Below are 6,756 nucleotides of genomic sequence, written 5' to 3' on the forward strand. Positions count from 1 at the left end.
TACATACTAGCTGATCACACTGTAAGACCACCTTCCTTGTGATCAGTGCCAATCCTCTGGAACTGCATATAGGGTATACAGCATATATATAGGGTATAGGGTAACTTATAGGGTAACATCACTACAGGCCAAGTTTGGGGGCAAAGGCTAAGACTATGCTCCCCAGCTGCTGAGAAGATATCAGCAGAGGACCTGGCTATGGTTTGGTGTATACTTTTCCCCTTTGATAGACCTGTAATCACAGAGTACTGTTAATCCAAAATCTCTTTACATTTCTCCTTCATGGGTTGCCTTTTTCAGTTTTTTTTTTTTTTGAAGATTTATTTATTTATACATACAAGAACTGGGGTGTAGACCAGAGGTGCGGGGGTGAGAGGATTCACCAGAGAGAATAGGGAGCAGAATTGGCACATCTACTGAAATATACTGCTGAGGGGAGCAGCAGGGAAGACAGGAGAGGTCTGCTGCACCATGTGGGTTGCTCCCTGGCTGGCCAGGGATCGAATTTGTGCTGCAGTGGCTGGTGATAACTTGATAGTGCTGTGTCTTCAACCCCTGCGCCACCAGGGAGGCCCGCCTTTTTCAATTAATAGGATCATAAGAATACCATCTACTCAGGCTTCCTGGAGCACAGAAAAGCTATTAAAGTATTTATTTTATAAAGTTATTAAACCTTGGCAAGCATGTAAAGTCTTTGTGTATTGTGAAGGTAACACCGTAGAGGATAGGGCCATTCCTCTTACGCATCATCCACCCCTTTGAATCTGCATTCTCCCTTCTGGAGACAGCTGTGTCCTCCTATAGAGCAGAGTTGGGCAAGACAAGGATATAGCAATTCCTTCCTCATCTACCCCAACATCTGTTACCCAGAGACATGGTGCAGGATCTTCCTTCCTTTGGCTGCCTATGGAGGCAATTTACAATGGAAAGATCCAGAGGCCAAATCAGATACTAGCTAGTGGGAGGTAAGTTCAAATGCACTGAGCCAAAAAAAAAAAAAAAAAAAAGGAGAAACAAGTCAGAGATGGAAAGATATGTCAGGAAGTCCCAGGTACCAAGAAACCAAAGTTGGAGATGGAAGCAAAAGCAAATAGGTTTATTAGTAGGACAAAGCTGGCCATCATCCATTGCCGGATTTGGTCCTGAGTTCAGGGCAGGTCTAAACTAAGACCAGCCTCAGGAACTGGGCATGTACCATCCGTGTTGAGGTGGGGTCTAAAGAGGTATGCACTAAATAATGCACTGCCAGATGAAAGTTGATGATAGCAGATGGTGAGTTTATGCCATACCTAAAACAATCTCCACTGGGCCCCAAAAAGATACTGATGATTCAAGTGAATGGAGTCATGGCTCTTGATAATAGCCAAGAGACAGGACCAAGCAGTAACAGAACTGGTGAGAGTACATCCCTACAGTAGTTCCTGATAGATGCCAGTTAGTTTTGAATCAGTCACCATACCAGGATGAGAGACACAGTTGAACCCTAGAGCTTGGACCATGAATCCTCCACTGAATGGCACTATTACAAATTCTAGAAAGCATCATCAGCATCATGGAAGCTCCATCAGAAGTCAAGTTAATGGGGAAACTAAAGCCAGGCATCCTTATATTTGGATCCCTCCTTCTACACTACCGCTATGTTCTATCCTACTTCTCTGCCTGTTGTTTTTCCCAAACTCACCATACAAATGAATTAATTCATGTCTCTATCAATAAGGTTGAGCATCTTTTCATATGTTTATTGACAATTTACATTTTCTCCTTGGTGAATTACTTAAAATCTTTTCTAGTTTTCATTGGTCTGTCATTTTCTTATGAATTGGTACTAACTCTGTCATGTCTTACAAATGTTTTATCCTATTGTTTGTTTGCCTTTGGATTTTACTTAGTATTTTTTCATTTTTAGGTAGTTAAGCCTATCAATCTTTTCCTTTGTGGATTCTAGATATTCCATTTTGCTCACAATAGTCTCCCAAAGGTATAAAAATATTCTCCTACCATTTTTCATTTGTCACGCTGACAAAAATTTGAAAGAGCAACAACACTCAGCAATGCTAAGAGAGTCAGGAAAGGATATTCTCATACCCTACTGGTAGAAATGTGAGTTTGACAGCTATTTGGAAAGTAATCTAGTTATAAGTACTAACGTAAAAATGCACACATCTATTATCACAGCAATCCCACTTTGGGAAATCTTTTCCTCAAAAATAAAAACATTGGATCATAAAAATATATATACAAAGATGCTAGGTTCGGCATTACATGTAGGGCAAAATGAAAACAAATGTCAGCCACAAAGACGTCATGTGATAGTATATTTTGCTGTTACTAAAAAAATGATTTTCCTGAACAATCTGAAAGTACATAATGCCACCATATGAATGTACTTAAAATGGCAAAAAATGATACATTTTGTGTTTATTTTACCACAATTTAGAAGAAAAAAGTGTCCTGGAGAAATGGTCATAAACATTGTTAAGAGAAAAATCTGTTTCTCTGAAATAAGTGTGTGAGTGTATACAAGTTCACAGCAAAAGGAATGGTAGGATAAAAATCAAATTTTATCATCAATTACCTAAGGGATTGTGAAACACTTCTTGTTTGACTTGTAATCAAGAGCATGAATTTAGAGCTCAAGTCCCTTGACTTGTGTGACCTGGGTGAGTCTGTATTAGTTTCTTAATTTGTAAAACAGGAAGAGACATAGTACATGCCTCTATTGTTGAATTGTTGAGGTATAGCTGTTAAGAACAGTTCCTGTCACAAGAAATGATAGGTAGGTGCTGTCGTCATGATATTATTGTCTCCTTCAGTGCTTCATTGTATCCTATACATTCTTCCATCCCTGACTGCTTTTGGGGATTGTCAAAAGATTTAAGTATCAGAAAGGAAAATAAATCAGAGAAACAAAAACAAAATACAAGAAGCCTAAAAATGAGGGGATTCGTGTACTATTTGTTTTAGATCCCAGAGCTAACTTGCTTCTGAGGCCATCTGAGCTGTCTGGGCATTGGCTCTAAAAGACTGGCACAATTTTGGAGGCATCTGGCCTAGGTTTCTTTCTTCTTGACCTGGTTTCACGTAGAAGGTACTCTTTAAATTCACAATTTAGCTGTCTTCTCAATGTCTTCACATCTCCACTACTGCTCTTTTTTTTTTTTTTTTTTTTAAAGATTTATTTATTTATTTATACAAGCACTGGGTACAGTCAGAAGTGCGGGAGGGTGAGAGAATTCACCAGAGCCAGAGTGGGGAGCAGAACAGGCAGAAGGACCGAGGTACACTGCTGAGGGGAGCAGCGGGCGGCAGGAGAGGTCTGCGCGCCATGTGGGAGCTTCCTCCGGTGGCCGGGGAGCAGCCAGGGATCGAACCGGTGCCGCAGAAGCTGCAGGCAGCTTTGCAACCCAGTGCTCAACCGCTGCGCCACCAGGGAGGTCCCTCCACTACTGCTCTTTGATAATCCTAGTGTCACCTTCCTCTTTTCGCCTGCCAAACAGTTTCTTGCACTGCAAATGTTTTCTCTGACTGGCAGACTGCTAAGACCTGGAGGTGTTAAACATGTGCACCAGTTGCAAAGATCAGTTTATCTATTCCCGGCCTTGTTTCTTTCATAGGGTTGCCGCCACATTAATGTTCTTTGGGTTGAGAAATTTGGAGCCTTTAGGCAGTGAATATTTCTCTTGATGCTTTATAACATTTCACATCCAATGAATCTTACGTTAAATGTGATATAAACCAGTAAATTCCCCTGGCTTATTTTTACCCATGGAGTACTAATCTATAGAATCAAAAATCTTGTTCCTCTCAGGACAGAAAGGCATGAGCTTCCCTAATAAAGACCTCTCAGGGGCCTCCCCGGTGGCGCAGCGGTTGAGCTCTGGCTTGTGAAGCTGCCCGCAGCCTCTGCAGCACCAGTTCGATCCCCGGTTGCCGCAAGGGTCCCACATGGAGCGCAGACCTCTCCTGCTGCCCGCTGCTCCCCTCAGCAGTGTATTTTGTCAGTCTGCCTGTTCTGCTTCTCCCTGCTAAGGCTCTGGTGAATTCTCTCACCCTCCCGCGCTTCTGACTATACCCAGTGCTTGTATAAATAAAATAAATCTTTAAAAAAAATAAAGACCCGTCAGTTTTATTAATTATAATGCTTGAGATTAAAACCAAGCAGTACTTCTTTTCATTGATTTTACATGGTCCCCAGGGTTTCTCTATCCCTTACGTTCTCCTGCCACTGCTTCTATTTTCATTCTTTCCTTTAGTCCTCTTCCCTTACTCCCTCTCCTTTCCTCTCTTCATTCCTACGCACTTCCTGTGTGTCAAGCACTCAGCAACAAAGCTTGAGAAAAACAGACCATCTCTTGTTGTCATGGAGCTTACAAACTTAATTGAGAGATAAGGGACATTCATCAAATAATTACCAAATCTATAATTTTAAACAGCACTAGTGCCATGTAGGAAAACACAGGACCCACTAAGAAATCTGTCTAGGTGAAGGCTTCATCCATGAAGTGGCAGCTGAGCTGGGATAAGAAGGATGAGGAGTTAACCAGGCATCTCTCCCCATTTAGAGTTCCAGGTGGATGGAGATCAGCACTGTAAGAGTACCAGTCCTGGGTTTGCCTGACGGAGGTGCTCATAAATGTTTCCGGAAGGGAGGAAGAGACTATGTGAAAAGCATAAAACCTTAGAAAAATGTACCCTGCTTTCTTTCGATATTAATTAATTAATAAATTTTAACTGCTGCTAAAAAGAACTCCAAAGCAGAAACAGAAAGACTAAAGTGGTAGAAGGGGAGATTAAAATAGTTGCAACCAAATCACATTCGGGCCTTTAAGGGTATGTGGGAATTTTGCCCTAACAGCAGTTGGAAGTCACTGAAGGGTTATTTTTCAGTTAGCATTTTTAAAACCCCTACTCAGTGCTAAAGACTTTATTTGCATGATTTCAGTTAATCCTTGCAAAAAATCTTATGAGAGTATTATTATCATCCCCGTTTACAGTCCTAGGACACTGAGGTGTAGAGAGGTTAAGTTGTTTGCTCAACACTGCTAGTAAGTGGCAGAGGCATGACTCCAAGCCCTTCCTCTTAACCACTATATTACACATGCTTTGAGCAAGAAAGAAGTAGGTAAGCAAGTATGAACAGCTGATTCTAATCTTCTTGGCAGGAACAGCCCACTGTGGAGGTGGTAGCATAGGGGTATCAGGGTTTAATGAGCTAATCATTGAATTTAACTAATCCCCTTGTTCTAACTCCATATTAATCAAATTGTTATAGAGCAACCTTCTCCCTGTCCTATAACAAAATAACCTTCTAATTATATTCTGGCTTCCTATATAGATTTTTCTGCTGGTAGATAATGCACTGACCAGCCTACACATGCATTTTGTTCCAGTTGGTAATTTTATTTACTCACCGTGAGATAATAAATTGGCATTCTGCTTTTTACAAAAAAAGGGAAAAATACACTAAAACGAAAAATATTGTTAACTTTTAGTTATTTTCCTATGTAGTTTGAAAAATAAAAACCAACAAATAAAAAACAACATAAACTGTACATTGTCTCTTTGATGATTTAACCGTTTCCTGCCGCCTGCTGGGGAGGGACGGGCTATGTGGTCACGAAGTCGAGATCGAGCTCTTTCTTCACCTTCTTTGTCAAAGTCCCTGGCACAGACCAAGTGCTTCCATTGTTTCCAGTCGGCAAACTTGCGCCCTTCCTCTCGCACGTGGCTGGGAGGCCCGCTCTTCAGAATTTACCTAATTCCCAGAGCGACAGGCAGCTCCACCGGGGGCTCCTCCACCTCCCGGGGGTAGCGCGCGTGGGGTCCTCGGAGCAGGCGGATCCCGACCCACCAGCGCACAGCCGGGCAGGGCCGCCCCGGCCCCCCCCACCCGGTGCCGCCCCCCGCCCGGACGCCGGGAAGTGACCCCCGCCCCTCCCCACTTGTGGGCGCCCTCCCAGCGGGTACTCCCTGCAATCCGCTCCCGACTCCTTGTTTCTCGTTGGCTCGCGTTTCTCTCCCTACATAATTCCTTTAATGGGCAAAACTGGGACAATCGCGGGTGGACATTTTAAAGTGAAAGCTTCATGGAACACCCCTTTCAACTTGTCAGGGATGGGCTTCATCGCAAGGGGCTACATCGGGCTTTTCCCGCAAGAAAACGATTCCACTGTCTCCAACAAAAGATGTTGAAATGACTTTTTTTTCCTCCCCAAAGACGCTGGAGAATCAGCAAGGACAAGGTCAGCCTGGCTAGCGGCCTCCATTCCCTGGGCAGGAAAGGCCGGCGCCCTCGAGGCCCCGGGCTCGGCCTCCGCTGTGGGGTCAACAACGGGGGAGGCCCCGCTCGGAAGCCAGCGCTGGGAGTGGAGGGGAGGGCAGCGATCGTTTTAAATGGACATAATTCTCTTTAATGTCCTTTTCGGCCATTTTCATCACAGAAGCCATTACCCAAGAATTACTACAACTGGGCGGCCGCCCCTCAAGATTTCCAGCGGCCAGCACCGCCCAGGGCGGGGATAAATACGGGGTGTGAAGAGTCGTACGCTGACCCGCCAAGATGGCCACTTTCGCACGGCCCAGGGCCAGCGGCGCCCCGCCACCCCGGCTCGGAAGGTGGGTGGCCGGAAAGACCCTCGGGAAGAGCCGAACGACAAAACCTCGGCCGATTCCCGCCGCCACCGCTGGGGGGCGCGCTCGCTGCCACATAGCCGAGCCAACGGTCAGGAGGGAGGTGCCAAGTCACAGCACAGGGGA

The sequence above is a fragment of the Talpa occidentalis genome, unplaced genomic scaffold (assembly GCF_014898055.3).
Source record: "Talpa occidentalis isolate TD23 unplaced genomic scaffold, MPIMG_talOcc4v2.1 talOcc4.5, whole genome shotgun sequence".
NCBI classification, from domain to species: Eukaryota; Metazoa; Chordata; class Mammalia; order Eulipotyphla; family Talpidae; genus Talpa; species Talpa occidentalis.